The sequence below is a fragment of the Prosopis cineraria genome, unplaced genomic scaffold (genome assembly GCF_029017545.1).
Source record: "Prosopis cineraria cultivar Desert tree isolate PC_DT_omini unplaced genomic scaffold, ASM2901754v1 PC6, whole genome shotgun sequence".
Taxonomy (NCBI): domain Eukaryota; kingdom Viridiplantae; phylum Streptophyta; class Magnoliopsida; order Fabales; family Fabaceae; genus Prosopis; species Prosopis cineraria.
This window is the reverse complement of record NW_026555337.1, coordinates 18,101,904-18,111,492: the sequence shown is the minus strand read 5'-3', so window position 1 is coordinate 18,111,492 and position 9,589 is coordinate 18,101,904. Positions and strand designations below refer to the sequence as shown.

Genomic DNA, 9,589 nt, shown 5'->3' with positions numbered 1-9,589 from the left:
AGTTGAAGGCAGGAGGGGAAAAACATGAGGCACACTTTTCAATAAAGAGATAATGGTCTTTAAAATAAGAAAAATGTTTGCAAAATTTTATGAATTATGTGTGCTGTGCTGCTGGGTTTATGAAATTTGTGGGTAAACTTTTGTTAGTTCTATATGCTTTGCTACTAAGTTTATGAAATCTATGGCCAAAACATTTTTAATTATGTGTTGTGCTGTTGAATTATGGTATTACAAATAAAACCAAGATTTTTTTAAACTATATGCAAAACCACTTTTAGTTATGCTGAAAGGTATATTGTTTCAAAATAAGTTAAAAGTTATATATGATTAATTCCCCACACATATATATATATTATGAGAAGTTAATTAGCTGGCAAAAATATGAGAAATTAATTACAATAATGATTGTTATGGAGTAATAGATTTTATATTTGTGGTATAAATTATACTCCCTCCGTTCAAAAATATAAGGCATTTTTAATAGAATCTCACCCTTAATAAATTAATCACCTACTTTCAAATTAACCCTAACTTTTCATATTTACCCTTATTAAACACCCTACAATAAATATAAAGTTATTATCAATAGGAGTATTTTTGAAAAAGAAGTAATGATTACATCTTGAAAGATTAAAAATGTCTTACATTTTTAAACACCCAACTACTCAAAAAATGTCTTATGTTTTTTAATAGAGATAGTATCAAATAAACAATAAAAAGTCAATAATTCTGTAAAAAAAAATCTACAAACTGAAATAAGATTGTAATAAAAGTATTTTTTTATGAAAATATATAATTACTAGAACATGAGAAATTAATTATAATTATACGCAAAACATATTTGTAAGATTGATTTATAAGATAAGAATTTAGGCCTTTGATTTTGTGCACGGAATAAATGAATGAATTTAAGCATTTTGAAAAATAAAATAAGTAGTCAAAGGTCATATTTTTCTCACTGTTTTTCAAAAGGTTAGTGGATATTCTAAACTTAACTTTAGATTAATTCTATTTGTCAACATTTAAATTTCGAATCCTCATGCCCTCTAGGTTAGCATACCCTCTTCTTCTGTCGATGGTTCCCTCCAATTGGCATTTTTCATATTTTTTGACCCTGCTCTCTCTGTCCACTCTCTCCCCCTCGGTCCACATAAATTATAAATCACTTCTCTCTCTCTCTCTCTCTCTCTCTCTCTTCCCGCTCACTTCTTTCATTAATTAATCCATCTGTTCTTCATTTCAGCTTTTATTTGATGCGTTACTTGCAGAGAATCCATGGCGTCAAATGCTGCTCCACCAAACCCCATAAGAATTATATGCTTTTAATTTTGTGCATGGAATGAATGAACGAACTTAGACATTTTGAGAAATATATAAAATAAGTATTTTTTAGGAAAAACATACTCTTTGATCCTTATAATTTCACTGGGTTTATCTTTGTAGTTTTTTCTAGTATTTTCAGTTTTTATGAGAACTAAAAATACTGAAAAAAAACTGAAATTATAAAGACTTGAAAAATAAATGTCACCTAATCTTTTTGAAAATATAGAGATTGAAAACACTAAAAAAAATTAAAAACTACAAAGACTAAAAGCAAAATTGAATGAAACTATATGACTGATTATTATGTTTTCCCTTCTTTTATATTAGATATTAAATAAAGGATATAGTGAATATATAATGTCTAATTAAATCTATCCTTGAAAACTTCGCACAAAAATAGTAGTCATGGCTGATATGAGATACCATAACACACATTCCTATATGATACGATGTAATTTAGGATAACAAATAACTTATTAAAGTCTATCTTTTTGGAATCTTGATCGTGTAGAGTTTTGTTATTGTAAATTCTTTTAATAGTTACTATTTCTTATATAAAAAAGTTTTGCACATAGATTTCGCTTATTTAACAATATGATATAAATATTATTATTGAGTATGATATGTAATTTTATTGGGGAAGTGCAGAATGAGCTAATTCAAAATAGTCTTAAATCCATAAATACGATATGTAATGTTATTTTGGTTGGTAATTAAAGTTATTACCATAACGCCATCTATTATTTTTACCTCAACATGCAAGTCTATAAACCAACATGTTATTTACACTAATGACATTAGTGTGAACCTATATTTATTTATATGTATCTATAACTAAATATAATATAAAATTTATAAGCCACACCATTATTAAGTTACAAATAATATTAATTTTTTCTTGGATTCTATAAATGCATGAATCCACGTCTAATTCAAGTATATAAATTATTACAAGTCAAGGAATTTAGTAACTTATTATTTTAAGTATGCCAACCGTATCATAACTTTATTTGAAATTGCATGAAAGGATTTATGTCAAAATTGGTGATGATAACTTATTCAAAATTTTATTTTATATATGCTACTTAACTTCTCAAAAATTAGCCGTGATTGAAAGTGATATGCCAGAGAAAAATTAGCTGTCACATAAAATATTTGATGCAATACTAAATTTCTTATTTTTTTTTCTTAAACAAAATGCAAAATAAAAGAAGTGACTTGTACAGTTTGACAATTGTACCCAACTATTGATTATATAAAGATGATGAAAATAAGTAAGGTTTGGCCAGCAATTCAATATAACGAAACTATCATTGTTTACACTTTACATTACTAGTTCATCTAAATAAATCCAATAAAAATCAAATTTTTATTGTGGATAAATTTGATTTTTCTTCATCCACATATATACTTTAGAACATTTAGAAGGTAACCAAAAATCTGGAAATAAGAAAAGAAAACAGAGAGCCTTTATTGTTTGATATATAGTGCGTATATATACATATAGATAAATATAGAACTTTGAGTTAAAATCATGTGAATGTGATTTAGTTTAAGCATTGATCGAAGTCATTTTATGTCTAGCCAAAATGAAAAAAGCCATGTTATGAAACTAGCCTCACTCATAGTTATCGCATATTTTATAGCACCATGTCATTCTTGAATGATCCTACACTTTTGTTGAAGTCTCGAGTCATAGCATAGTTGATGCTTTCCCTTTTTATTGAGGACAAATGGAGAGTTCTTGTTAGTTGGAGAATTGTTTCTTCCATGTGACCTTGAGGGTAGTACATATACTGCTCTTTCCCCCTCATCAAGAACATCCACCAAAGTCCCATTCGAAAAGGAAGAGTCATTCTTATTTGAACTCTTCCTTTGGCAATATCTACATCACACACAAATATACATAACTTTACTCTTTTTTTTTGTAAAATATATAATGTTTTTCAAATTATGCATATGACAATAACAAGAAAATAAGATAAATAAACTACGTATAATGTTTTTCAAATTATGTATACGATAATAACAAGAAAATAAGATAAATAAACTACGTCAGACTCACCTTTAGTATTTCGTTGATTTGATAAGATTGTGTTGTCTTTCTCAACATTGAAGGTTACTTAACAGTCATGCTAAGCACTTCTAATTTGTTTGCCTAAATGATTTTGCTCATCTTCTGCAATGTATATTGAAATGTTGTGGTTGATTTTTTGTATATATAGTTGAAGGCAAGAGAAGAAAAACATTAGGCACACTTTTCAATAAAGAGATAGTGGTCTTAAAAATAAAGAAACTGTTTAGCACGGCTTTGTCAATTATGTGTGCTGTGCTGCTGGGTTTATGAAATTTGTGGCAAGGTTTTGTCAGTTTTGTGTGCTGTGCTGGTGGGTTTATGAAATCTATAGGCAAAATGTTTTCAATTATATGTGTTGTGCTGTTGAGTTATGGTATTACAAATAAAACTAGGATTTTCTTAAAACATCTGCAAAACCACTTTTAGTTAAGCTAGAAGATACACTGTTTCAAAACAAGTTAAAAGTTGGCACATGATTAATTCCCCAAATATATTATGAGAAATTAATTAATTTCAAAAAATATGAGAAATTGATTACAATAATGATTATTATAATAGATTTTATATTTGTAGTATAAATTATAAGAAATAAACATTAACAAGTCAATAATTATGTAAAAAAAAATCTACAAACTAAGATAAGAATATAATACAAGTATTTTTTATGAAAATATATAATTAATAAAATATGAGAAATTAAATATAATTATACTAAAACATATTTATAATTATTTATAAGATTGATTTATAAGATAAGAATTATATGCCTTTAATTTTGTGCATAGAAGGAATGAATGAATGAACTTAAGCATTTTGAGAAATAAAATAAGTATTTTTAATAAGGTTAAAGGTATTTTTACCTCTCAACTTTACCTAAAATGTATTTGGACAGCCTAAATTTAAATATGAATTAATTCTATCGCTTGATGTTTAAATTTCAAATATCTATACCTCTCAGGTTAACATGTCCTCTTCTGCCATTAATGGGTCCTACCAACTAGTACTTTTTTATATTTTTTGACACCCTCTCTTTGTCCACTCTCTCTCTCCCCCCCTCCACTTAAATCACTTCTCTCTCTCTCTCTCTTCCTCCATACTTCTTTCATTAATTGATCCGTCTGTTCTGCATTTCAGCTTTGATTTGATGCTTTGCTTATAAAGAATCCATGGCATGAAATGATCTTCCACCACGCCGTATAAGAATTACATGCTTTTAACTTTGTGCACAGAATGAATGAATGAACTTAAGCTTTGAGAAGTAAAATAAGTATTTTTTATATTAGACATTAAATGAAGGATATATATATTGCATATATAATCTCTAATTAAATCTATGCTTAAAATCTTCACGCAAAAATTGGAACAACTTGCCTATTCCATAATTAAATAGCATTTTTAGCCTTCCTTGCAAAATGTCCAATCTTAACTCAAACTTGACCCCTACTAATTACACTTACCATGGTAATTAAGAAATTACCATATAAGTCTACCATGGTAAACATAAATTATTTAGTTCCAAAATAAGATCCCAAATTTTATAATAATCAAATATAAACGATTCAAAACTAAAATAAATATTGAGTTATAAATTGCATAGAAACATGAGATACCAATTAAACTTAGAAAACATTTACATAATAGGACAAACATCATTTTCTAACAATACGAGACATCCACTATAGCTAATCAATCCATAAGCAACAACGAGCCTCACCAATGCAATATACCGTAGCGAAGGCACCATTTGTCATGATGCAATGCATACAAAAGACAACATCTATATCTATCACTAAGATAGATTTGAGGCCAACCTTTATCATTCCCCAAATCTTTGCCTAACGTTTGATGAAGGTGAGCTAGGTGTTCACAAAGTACTTGTATAGTAAACTAGCTAATGATAATGATATATTTCCTTGAACTATGTCATGGCACAAAGTTAGGTACTTGAATCCAAACGAACACATTTCACACATTTTTCACAACTAAGGCACCCTAAACTCAACCAAGTGCTAAAAGCCAAAACCCAATACTAAACCACATTCCAAGGACTTGAGACAACCTGTGCATTACACAACTCAACAAATACTACACATATCACAAATTTTGCTTCTCAACCCCACTTTCAATTAAAAAGAAAGGGGGAAGTAAATTAACATTTTAAATCACAAAAATTCACTTATGGTCAAACATATACTTGCACTAGTATTTCATTTTTGATTAAATCATCAACTCATACAACATAACCTAGGGCACAAAATACCAAAAAAATCAACTAACAAATGTGTGATAGTGCATGGAGTGCAACTACCAGTAACCAAAATTCATTAAAACATGCTCATGCAAGTCAAATAATAATAGACATGCAAAGTATACATTTATGAAACAACTTAGCAACATTAAATAGAATTCAATGTAATGCACGATCAATAACTCCACCAATCCTAATTGAATCCATGAGCTACACAATAAACAGGAGCTAAATCCATGTGACTGTGTTAGTCCAAGCTCTCCAATCATGAAAGGTGACTAGTCTAGGGTCCCACACTCAATCATGGACTATGAATTCTCCCATATCAGACACAAGGTTTCACAAGATCCTCTTACCAACTTCACTAATTAGGGTTTAAGGGTAAACCCTATTACCATCTTTGCTAGGTAGCGTTTAAGGGTAGAGTCAAGAACCAAACACTAAGGCCTTGCAGTGTTAGTATGATCCATGTGGGCACAAATCATTACTCCAGTAGGCAAACTCCAGGCATTAATGTGATTATGCCAATATATCATGCTAATTCACACATAGCACATTTCTATAACATCATCATGCTGAATTTTATTAGTACTTACTAAATTAAAAGGAATTTCACCTGCCATTGAACAATCATTTTTCCTTTACAATCTCATTATTCCAATTATGTAGTTCAAGCCACACTTGCATAATTTTTCAAAACTAAAACATGTATAAACAAGGATATACATATAACAATATAGTTTCAAGGTTCACAAACACCTATAATTAGATCAACAATTAATAACATGTAATAGATTTTCTCAATTAACTTAAATCTTTAAGGACTCAAAGGTTACCTTCAAGAATTTACTTGCTTCCTAGCTAAACTCAAGCTTTTTGGTGCTTTACAAGGTTAGTCTACACATAACACTAACCACTATCACTAATAATCATCAAAGTCAACACTTCCAACTTGTAAATATCACATATTAATAACCAAATTTCCAACTACAAGTGTGTTCTCACATCCAGTGAATTCATTAACTTTCATTAATTTCATTTACCTCCCAATAATTTAAATAATAGCTAATATAACATCTAAAACTCAAAAATCATCCTGTAAAGGTCGATGGTTTGTCTATATCACATAAATTTGAATCTAATGAGCAAACTACTAGTACCCATTGTTCTAGGAGAAAAACTAACTTTCAACAAGTCCTTTCTATAACACCCTCATAAAACCTTTTTTTCCCAAAATCATTAACAAAACCTTACAAGACTAAGCAAAGGGATTTTAAATATTCCAATAATAAATGGGTCTAGGATATGCAAAGCCCAAACTATCTTCATATAATAAGCCAAAAAATGACATAACAAACTACTTGAAAACATTCTAATATTAAAAAGGGGCTATCAAGACTCAATTTAATAGACAATAAATACCTTATCTTAATTAAAACCCACCAAGTTAACAAATAATGGGATCCTAATAAAACAATTATGGCTTTCAAGTCTACAAACCATTTTCATAATTAATCCTAAAATCAAATACATGAACCTATACTTTAATATAAATAATTTGACTCAACCCACAATTCAATAAAAACTTTTAAAATAATTATAAAAGACCTAAAATACAGTATTTATTAAAATTTTCCAAAATCAATAAAATAATAAACTAAATATGAAGTCCTAAGTTATGGCAATAAACAAGGTAAACTTATATGTGCAATACAAGACAATTGAGCTATCGCTCAATTCTCCTATGCCCTCCCCTGTGACCTACTTAAACCTTCACCTGAAAATTACAGGAGGTAAAATGTGAGATCTAATATTTTAATAACAAGTGGATGTTTGGAATATACTAGCAAATTAGTTCAAAATCTCATTTTGCAATATCTATTTCACAAATGAGTTCATGAATCAGGGAATACTATTTTTCACAAAAATTACATCAAAAAAAATCATGCAAACAAGTGATGTTATCACTGACCCTTCATTATGCCACCCATACACCTTATCCTACTAGCTAAAGTCTAGCTTAAGGAAATACTTGACCAAAAGTATATTGTCTACAAGATTAAACTCCTCTCCTTCCAAAAGAGGAGCTCAATGTCTCATAGTCCCAAACTAGGAGAAAGGGACCTGAAGAAATGCCACCCATGAGATCCTTGATAGTGGCTTATCATATGGCAAAAATAACACCAAAATCCCTAACATATTCACCACAATCATATCCTCTGTACGATTGCTTCACATCCACAAAGTTCAAAAATGTACAAGCATGTTTAAAAAATGTTGAACCATGTGCTTTGATGATAACAAAACTGAAAGAAAGGTGTTTGTTACTTGTACAAAAATATAATGTCATGTATCAAGTGACAAAACCTTAAGAAGGAAGAGTGAGCATGAAGAAGCTGTTATCTATGGGAATCATTATAAGTATACTACACTCAAAGATAAGTGAGCATGAAGAAGAAGAAGAAGAAGAAGAAGACTAAAAGTCATTATATGCATGCTACACTCAAGAAAGAAGATCAAGAGAAGATTTGGTATAATATGCTTACTTTATTTATTCTTGTCTTAGATATCTTTATAACAATTCTTAAGAGCTAAACCATATATTTGAATATGGAAAGAATGCATCATATAGAAAGTCATAGGTTTATAAGCCTTTTAGGCTTAAATATCTCATCCAAGCTTGAACAAGAAGTGGCCCAAGCTTGTTTGACAGTTGTTGGTACATAGCTTTGGTTCACATTGTTCTATCCAGGCTTGGACTATAAGTGTCCCATACATGTTTGATCATTATTTATACTTATAAAACTTAGAGGATCTCATTCAAGCTTAAATCATAACTAAACCTTGCTTGAATTAGAGCATTAAAAGTGAAAACATAACACTATTGAAAACATAGCATTGTATGTTAATTCATGCTTGGACATCTCTGTGTCTACAGTTGATTGGAAGGTCAATGTGGAGAAATGTCTTAGATAAGCTTCTATTATCTAATTTACACTTGGATATTATTTTTATCCATACTTGATTGATCTTAAGGGTCAGCTTGAAGTGCGTATGAGTAGCAATCCATGCTTAGATGTTGTTTAGTCTATACTTGAATGGATAAAACCCTTGTTAGTCTTCAATTTTGACTTAGAGTGAGCCTTAAAACTGACCAAGTCATTAAAGTTTTGATTAGAAGTTGCACAAGCATGTTTAAATCACATAAGGCAAGATGCCTTTAAACATTCACCCACACTTAGATTAAAAGTTTCCCACATATGTTTTAGGCTTATAGTGAAGCTTGCTGCTTCAACTTTCATCAAACACACTTAAACCTAGAATGGTCCATGCTTAGATCAAGTGAAGTGATAAGTGAGCTAAAGTGAAGTTAGCTCATCTATGCTTAGATCATACATGTCCATGCATGAAAGATGTCTGACAAGAATTTAATGCATTTCATTAAAAAATTGTTTTATTTGTCTTACATTACTTTAGCACATCTTTAATGGCTATAATTTATCTCCCAAGGGTTCCAATGGTCCAAAAATCATTAATCTATATATAGGACCTTATTTAAGTGAATGGGTAATGCATTAAGAGAGATTTAAGAGCCATGCATCTAATTCTTACCTATTATTCTGTGTTCATGTGAAAAAGAAATATCAGCATGTTCTTAGGCAGAAAATGTAATATTTGCTCTTAGAGAGAGTTTTATTGAGTGCCTAAATTGTTTTATATCATCTCTATGAGAGAGAATCATTAAGAAGAAAATTAATCTATATTGTAAAAAGAGAATCAACGCTAGTTTTCCCTTGGTTACAGAGAGGATTTTCTTTATGGACATTGAGAGTTCTTATTGTCTTGAAGCAAGGGGTTAAGGAGACTCACTAATGTAGTGAAATACCTTGTAAATAGCTCAAAAGTGCCCTTGAAAGCTTGTGGTTTGTACTATGATAGTA

General features: G+C 29.7%; 1 long non-coding RNA gene across 1 annotated transcript; it reads right to left on the bottom strand.

The window, feature by feature from the left end:
- Nucleotides 1-2,770: 2,770 nt before the first annotated feature.
- LOC129312629 (uncharacterized) lies at nt 2,771-3,532 on the bottom strand. Its single transcript, XR_008593638.1, has 2 exons — nt 3,389-3,532; nt 2,771-3,208 (listed from the first exon to the last, which is right to left on the bottom strand). It is a non-coding gene; the product is annotated as an uncharacterized LOC129312629 (long non-coding RNA).
- Between the last annotated feature and the right edge of the window lie 6,057 nt (nt 3,533-9,589).